Source organism: Thermobia domestica, chromosome 18 (genome assembly GCF_964235325.1).
Source record: "Thermobia domestica chromosome 18, izTheDome1.hap1.1, whole genome shotgun sequence".
NCBI classification, from domain to species: Eukaryota; Metazoa; Arthropoda; class Insecta; order Zygentoma; family Lepismatidae; genus Thermobia; species Thermobia domestica.
The window spans coordinates 179,253,501-179,262,669 of NC_137471.1; positions in this window are offsets into that span (position 1 = coordinate 179,253,501).

Consider the following 9,169-nt stretch of genomic DNA (forward strand, 5'->3'; position numbering starts at 1 on the left):
TGTGCTCTTTCTTAACCTTTTTCATTTGTGCAGTAGTCAGAGTTAAATCCATTCCTTTACTTTCTTTAATTTTCTTATATTTATCACTAAGTTGTTTCTTTGTTAAAACATGATAGATATTTAAATCCTTTAGTTCGCTGTAAGGAACACTAAACCTACAACCTTTAATAGAACACATCTTCCTATTTATTTAAGAGAAAATCTTGGTTTGTAAAAATACGGTTGTTGTTGCTCCACCAAAATCAATTAAGGAATCATTCTCATCTGTTATCCTTATCTCAAAATTATCAACCTTGTCTTTGGATATAGGGAAAAATAATGGATAAGTAGGCTCATATATAATACTATGTTTAAACTCAGCATCTGTTTTAAATGATGCTATAATCCCTGTTTCTCTATGTGTGTATTCTGTATCTTTAACAAACATACCATCTGGTATATTACAGTGAACATTTATAGTATCAAACGGGTGAAACTTTGGCAACTTACTTCCAATATGTGTTTTATTTTTTTCTAAAGTTTCAAGAACATTAAACCTGAGGACAGTACCTATACCCCCAATTGTAACATCATTACTATCAGTTTCTATTTTAACTCTATTTCTTAAATGATCTTCTGATAATGTTATGTTGATGGATTGAGATTTTAAATACTCATTAAGTGATTTTAAATTATATTGCCCTTCTGGTATAAAAACTTGTCTATCACCATATGAGAAACTGTTTTTATTTGTTGTTATGTTTGGAGTTAAATATGTACTGTAAAACCCAACTAATCCTATGCTTAAGTAGTTGTTACAGTTGTCTAATTCATAATGGAGTTTCTTCTTTAAAACAGAAGTATCACTCGTTAGCTTAAATACCTTAGCCATTTATTATATAATAAATGAATGAGTTTGATTTACCTAGAGATATTCCAAGAGAGAAAGTAATCAAGTTAATAGAAGATATCAATCAAAAGTTAGAATACAGTTTAAAGAAGAAAAAGAGAAAACTACGAATTGTTAAATATGCATACTACACTTTCATCACGTTGTCGGTTATACTTTCTGCAACAACTGGATTTATTAATATTTTTATACCTGTAACAATTTACTCAATATTAGCAACATCTCTTGCAACTGGAAGTGCTATAATAACAGGTTTGTCTTCTAAGTTAAACATAAGCAAAGGAAAAGATGAATATAAAACCATTGTCACCTGTATTAATTCATTTAAAAAACAGTTAGAGATGATAATAACATTAAATGGTGAAATTGATAACGAATATATAAAAGATACGTTGCTTAAGGTCAGAGAACAACTTAAAGATATAAGATCATAAAAGAGATGATTTTCTCTATAATAAATGAGTAAGAAAACTATTAATTGGGATGTAAAAGAGATGATAAAAGAAACAACAGCTAAGAAAAGAAATGGAGAACTTATACCTGATGATATTCGATGCCTTATCGTGGGTCCATCTGGGTGTGGTAAAACTTTTTTGTTATTTAATTCTTATTACAGCCAGGTTGGTTAAACAATAATTACTTCTACATATATTCTAAAAGCATGAATCAGCCAAAGTATGAGCAATTAAAAGATCGATTTGAAAAAGCAGAACTAAAGTTTAAGAAGCAAATAGCAACGTTCTTAAGCGGTAATGATTCTATTGTACCTATTGATGAATGTGAATAATACTCTGTAGTTGTGTTTGACGATTACATTTTAGAGAATCAAGATACTGTTAGAAATTACTTTACAAGAGGTAGGCATAGACATTTAAACTGTTTCTATCTTGCACAAACATATTCAAAAGTACCTAAACAGCTTATAACAGATAACGTTAACTTCCTATGTGTATTTAGACAAGATGATACTAATCTTAAACATGTGTATAACGAGTTTTTGGAGGAGATATGCCTTATGATAAATTTAAAGAGATATGTTAAAAATGTTGGCAAGAAGATTAGGGTTTTATAGTAATTGATATGACAAGGAAGGTAAACAATGGTAAGTATAGGAACAAGATAAAACACTTCATAAACGTTTGATGTTTATTGACGTTTTTCACGTTTATTGGCGTTTTTTTCACGTTTATTGACGTTTTTGCATATAGAGATTTTAAAGGTGAGCAAAACGCTCACCTTACGGTTCATCCTCAAACTGTCTTCATTAACGAACCCTGTCTCTACTCATTCTTACGTTTATTGACGTTTTTTCAGGTTTATTGATGCTTTTTCACGTTTATTGATGTTTTAACGTTTGACGTTTATTGACGTTTGTTCGTTTTCTATATAATAAATGGATGAGAAAGAAATTAATAAGAATATCAAGTTAAAGGAGTTCTTGATAAAGGGCTTCAAATCCTGGAAGAAAGAAAGAGCAGGTATATACGATAAATTTAAGACGCAAGAACAACCTGTAATTGATGCTATTCAAAACTTGGGAATTGAGATCAAAGAAGTAGCAGAACAAAATAAAAATCTAATAGCTGAACTTGTTCCAGTTGTACATAAGACGGCTTCAATAGATCTTAGTCTACTAGAAACACCTAAAAAGATAATGTATGATAGTTCTCCAAGTAGTAGTGATACGCCTATAACGGGAGAAATAAAACAAATGAGAAAACAAATTAAAGACAAAGTGGAAGGAGTAGAGCCTTTAACAACAGCCCAATCATTTGGTAAGATTGCAACGAAATATTATAGTAAAAGAAATGATAGTGTATTTGGAAAAAGAACTGTTGAAGAAGATGGTAAAATAATAAGATAAGAAATTCTGAAGTTAAAGTGAATGGTGATGATTTGATAATTAGTGGTAAAACTTATAAAGGAACAGAAGGTCTATGGGAATTTTTAACGATGAATACTAATAAAACCATTGAAGATTATGACGATGACGATTTCGAACAGTACAGGGAAATAATAATAGAGTCAGATGCTGCCTTCCAAAAATATAATCGAGATAAAAAAAGTAGCATCGAGTAGGAGTTCTAAGTACATTAATATTATCAAGCCTATCTGGGATGATTATTTTAAACCAAATTTACCTCAAACTCCAAAAAAGAACACGACACCTAAAAGGACTGGTGAAGGAATAAAACAATATACAGAGATACCCAAAGAATATATATGGGTGGATGATGAGAGAAAGTTAATTGATCGGTTAATAGTTATAGATGGAGAAGAAAAGGCTGGCAATAGTAACTTTTATAATGAGAAAGTTGGTACAGTGAGTATGATTAATAATAAGCTTTCACAATTTATTCCTAATGATCCAAAAGGTATAGGTTATTTGATTAAGATCTTAAATACATTACCACCACGATTCTGGAATGATGAGAAGCTTGGAAAAGGATTAGTAAATGATTTGATTAATAAACTTCCATTTGAATTACATATTCCAGGTTTTAGATTTTGCGGTCCGGGAACTAAGCTTCAAGAAAGGTTAGAAAGAGGTGATGAAGGTATTAACCCATTAGATGAGGCTTGTAAAGAACATGATATATACAACAGAGACAATAAAGATACAGAGTCAAGACATATTGCAGAACAAGACATATTGAGTCAAGACATAAGGAACTAAAAACTAAAGCATGGAAAAGAGCATTTAGTAGTGATGCGTCAATTGGTGAACGATTAGCTGCTTTTGGAGTTGGTACTGCTATGAATGCTAAGGTTAATTTAGGATGGGGATTATAAGTTTTTAATTGTTATTATGTATGATTCTTTTATGGGTATATCCCATAAAAGCGTTGTTTCAAGATTTTCTTTATAATAAATGGATAGTGTTGAGAGTTACGAGTTACAGAGCTTTAAAGCTAACACAAGAACATTTAATAATTTGAATGAAGCTAACAAAGATATTGAGTTTGATTTCGATGTGGGAGATGGGTTCATACATCCACACAAAGCAAATTGTCATATGACTTTTGAAGTTGTTGGTGCATCAGTTGTAGGAACATTTGGTGCAAATGATACTACAAAACTTGTAGATAACTTCTTACCATTCTTCTTTTCTCAAATTGAGGTTAGAAAGCATGGAGTTGTTATAGATAAGATTGAACTACCAGGAATAACATCTACAACTATTGGAACATTAAAGATTTCCAAACCAGAAGTTGAATATCTAAAACAAGCAGGATTTGAAACAGATTATAAGCTTGGTCTAAGAAAGGACTTTAGTGTTTTGTATCCATTAAGATTGATTCCAGGCTTTTTCAGTGATTATCAAGAGGTTATGTGGAAAGGTGGATTAAGAATAACATTTACAAAAGCTAACAACAATAACAATGTCTTGTACAAATGGACTGGATCAGGAGCAGGTGCAGCAGCGCCTCATGATGGAAAAATAACAATAAAAAGTATGGAGATAAGAATGCCTATTGTTGAATACGAATCTAATTATGAAAACAAGTTAAAGTTGAATGTTCCTAAGGAACCTAAAATCATGTTTTCATTCCATACTTATCAATGTGTTCAGAAGACTGTTGTAGGTTCTTTCTTGGAGTTTGATGTTACTACTCAATTTAATTCTAGACCATTTGATATGCCTGATTTTTTAGTTGTAATGTTCCAAACGGATAGAAGTGGCAAACAAACAGCAGATGCAATAAGATTGATCATTGTAAGGTAAAGAATATCTATCTTAAGAATGGGAGGAATGAGGTATTTCCAAAAGAATCTAGAAAGAATCTAGATATTGCTAACAGGGATTATTTTAAGATGTACAAAGATTATACCGCGTTTAAGAGAATAACATGTGGTAACACTGAAATGTACTATAATCCTAAAGAGTTTATAGATAACAGACCAATGTATGTGATTAATTGTAGTAAGAGGAAGAATGTATCGGTAAATGACAGAACAAACATAAAGTTTGTAGTAGACTTTGCAGAAGCTGTGGCTGCTGATACTATGTTATGCGATTTTAATTGGACGAAAGAACTTTACATATGATCCTAAGAATGAGAAAGTAGTAGAAGAATTTTAGATAGTTAAATGTCTATTTGTATTGTTTTATGGAAGTTTTTCCATAAAATTATCAAAAATGATTAAAATATTTTTGGTGAAGATAAAAACTGAAGATTAATCATTGATTTTCTATATATAATAAATACGATGGCGAGTCATATCGAACTTTTAAATAAGCTTGGAAGTCTTGAGCAAAAACAAGTTATTGGATTAAGAGAATTAGAATTAAATACAGAATATAAGATTGTGAAAATGGAAAAGATTAAAACTAAGTTTGGAAAGAGCATTTTAGTTGAATGCGAAGAGTTTAAGGTCTTTCTTCCACCTAGACTTATAAAACACTTAACAGATAAAATGATTGATGAGATCGTTAAAGATGGAATAAAAATCAAATACACTGGTTTAAAAGATAACTATACAACTGTTGAGTTTTGTATGTGAATTTCAAATGTAAAGCGGTTTTATGAATATTTTCATAAAACGAACATTTTCCTTATAACAAATAAGCTATGGCTACTTATTTGAATAAGAAAAACAACGTTAAAGCATTGAGATTCCTTCGCATACATGAGTTAGAAAAAGGTAAAGCGTACGAGATAACATTATGGAAATTGATTCAAACACAGCGTTATGGTCAAAGAGTTTTAGTACATTTAGATGAGAAATATAAGACGTTATTACCACAAAGATATAATGATGAAACTGAGCAAGTACTGAAAGATTTGAAAAAGTATAAGCTGTATGTTAAGTATGAGGGTTTGAAAGATTTAAATAATGGTTATAAAATACATCAGTTTTACTTTAGAAATGAATCCAAAAATAACAAAAATGAACAAAAATATGTCGTCAGAAGTAAAAAAGTGGAGTGATTAGAATGGATCCCCAAAAGAAGTTTATACTTACTAATATTTCAATGTAATTGTGAAAAATGTGCAGACCGAAGTTCAAGTTGTTTTTGATATTAACGGCTGTCTATTCAGCTTGAATTATTATCAGTGGACAGAGTTTAAGAAGTCATTGTTTCCTATTGAGAACGAGGTTAGCAGAAGATTCCATTATCAATATCCGAACTTGTAATTTTAAGTATGTTTTAAGTGTATAAGTGTTTTTATAGTATCAAGACTATAAAAACTAAGACCGTTGGATATACAGAACAATGTCATTTGAATTTTAAAGATCTATGTATAAATAAGGGATTTAATTGAGTTTTTTGTAATTATATCCTTAGAGTTATGCAATTTATAAAACATTCAATAGATAGCCAATTTATTTCTCTATCGATTGTCGTTTGAATTTTGAAAATCGGTTAATGTTTGACAGTGGCGTATTTACGATTTTGTTTCGGGAGGGGCTTTGCTAACTTTCGGGTAGGGCTTTGCCTGAAAATGTGAAAATTCTGCAAGATATTTCATATAATTTACTATAGTAAGTAAGATTTCGGGGGGGGGTCTTAAGCCCGGAAGCCCCCCCTAAATACGCCACTGATGTTTGACGATGTTATAGACAATTCGAAATTTCGGGAATTTTTTACGGGCTTATTTTTGACTTTTCGGGAAAATGTTATTCTTTAAAAAAGTCTTATAATTTTGTGAAGATTATGCTAGTATTTTTTATTTTTCAAATATCTGAATTTTTATTTTTGCAGTGTATACCAACTCAATTTTTTCTGAAATTTGTCAACTTTTTTATTTGATGAGTTAGCACATTATAACTATGGGGGCATAAAACTACCCTCTTAAAATATTTTGGGTAAACACTATAATATTTGGTAAGTGAGTTGGCAACACTGACAATTTTTTCATTTTTTGAACATTGATGTTTCAGCTATATTTGCTAGCTAGGTGGACATTTTAAGAAGTTACTCACTTACTCAGTAGATAGTGCTGCATATCGTGTAGTTCATCACTGCTAATAGATGGCGTTACTTGTAGAAGTATTTGTTCATATATAAGGACCGATTTTCTCTCCTATATACAGCGTTAACTCGTAGCTCAGATGGTTAGCGCGTAGTTCCATAAAGCTTGTGGTTCGTAAACTGATAACGTAGGTTCGAATCCTCGTCATGGAATTGCAAATTTATATCTACGGCCGGGGTATAAATTTGTAATTTCTCAAGGAACTGTAAAGTGAACTGAGCTATACAGCTGTCTTTCATCACAGATGGCTACAGTGTCCTCACCTCTGACTCATGTGTGGGATAAGGCTGGGCGTCTCTGTTACTTGGGACAGCAAAAAGGGAAGGGAGGAGAACCTGCCGCCAGGGATGGGAGAGGATGGATACAATAAGATTGTGAGCTGTGTGGGTGAATGTTGTGACTCGTATTCAGATAGGTAGCTATACTGAGGCTGGGTGGAAAGCCACAAGTTCGCTTACAGACCTCAAAGGAAGGAAGGAAAGAAAGAAGAAAGGCACATAGAAATTGAACAAAAAATCCTAGGATCTATCTGGGGGGGAAACAACAACAACATCAGCGCTGACCTCTCAGATGGATCCTAGGATTTCTGCGACGGCAGTTTTGCTGAAATAAACTCTGATTTTTTAAACATATTTATTTAACCTATTTCTTATTATCTCGTGTTGTGGTGTTCCAATGTTAGTACTGAAATCGTTCAAAATGAATCAGTGACAGATCACCTGTTCCGGAGTTGTTTGTATTCCTTCTCATTGAGTTTTTAAAGCTAATTATTAACGGATTTTCATGATTCAAGTGTCAAATGAAAGCTTATAAACTGGAGATTAAGATGCAATAAATATTTGTGTAGGATTCCATTGTAATATTTTAGATGTAAGTTTTTATGATTTTAAATGTCATAAAAGCATATTCGATCTCACTTTAACATTGTAGTTATGGGAATACTTTGCGCTGTGTAAGTTTGTGTAATTAGTTGGATGCTTCTGCGCTGGTTAAAAATATTAGGAGGGGAAATGCGCTAGAAGTAACCATATCCTACTACTGTAGTTTGCTTTTAATTTTTTCTTGCACAAGGGTTGCATCATTTTTTTTCCGTCGAAGTAGATACTTGTAATCGCCCGGCCTAGGTGAGACTTTTCTTTCTGGATCTTCTCACCCAGTTTATCTTTTCCACCTCGTGCCTTAGATCTCTGAACAAGATTTTTGTTCTCTGGCGTTATGAGTTTCGCGTCCAGAAGTACGGCAGAAGCGATCAAGGCAACCAGTCTGTCTGAAGCTCCAGTTCTAAACGCTGCCTCTGTTACTTTTTGAAGATAGATGTGCTTTAGGCTATGTTTTCTCCTTGGTCGCGCCTGGAAGTCAGATCCCGACGTGCTTCCCGATTCAACAGCTTCGCTGGATTCCCAAGACGACGCCAGTATTTTTGACCTGTGCGTATGTCTAATCTCACTAGTTGATGGACTAGTTTCAACACTTCCAGCGTCTTTCTTGGTTCTCTGCCCCTTTTATCAGCTCACTTTACGAGAAAACGTCTTTGACAGAAATTTGCTTGTTCGGACGTCAATGTTATCAATGCTCTTTTATAACGATACGTCTATTTTTCTACTCGTACAGCTACTTTAACATGTTTCGGCAGAACGTACTTCAAATTGATGGGCAAGCTTTTTTAGAAAAAAAGAAATATAAGGAAAAAGGGATATATATAAACGTATTTTTTTGCTGTAGATATACGTAGCTGTTTTGTGCTAAAGAAGAGATTCGTTGTCATAACAACGTAAAATAAGTAATATAAGAGAAGAACCACTTGTGTAAACTACACGCACATCTTTTAAAGTGTATAAATTTTTAATTTGTTACACGATATAGGTAATATCTTGATGCAGTAAACGAAATGGTTTTAGAGGAATTAGTAGCCTAGTAATTGCTATATAACAATTTATATGGACTGTGGGATTTCGCAGTAGGATTGCTGTTATATAATTTTGGTGGTTTGCCCCTGGAACCTTAGGAGATCCGGACGAAGTTTAGTAGACAATCTCCTAAACAGTAAAATCCAAGTGTACAGATTTACCTTAAGTATACATAGTTTTCATAAAAGAAATATCAAGACGGAGTATACTTTATTACGGAGTGGCACAAAAATTCTCAGAAATACCAACAAATGGAGTAAATGAAATAACTTGATAATAAAATCAACCAGACAAATATATGAATTGAACAAAGCGACCTTAAAATTTAACGAATTATACGTAGTAGGGATGGCCGGATCCGGATCTGATTGGGTACGGATCCTCTGGATCCG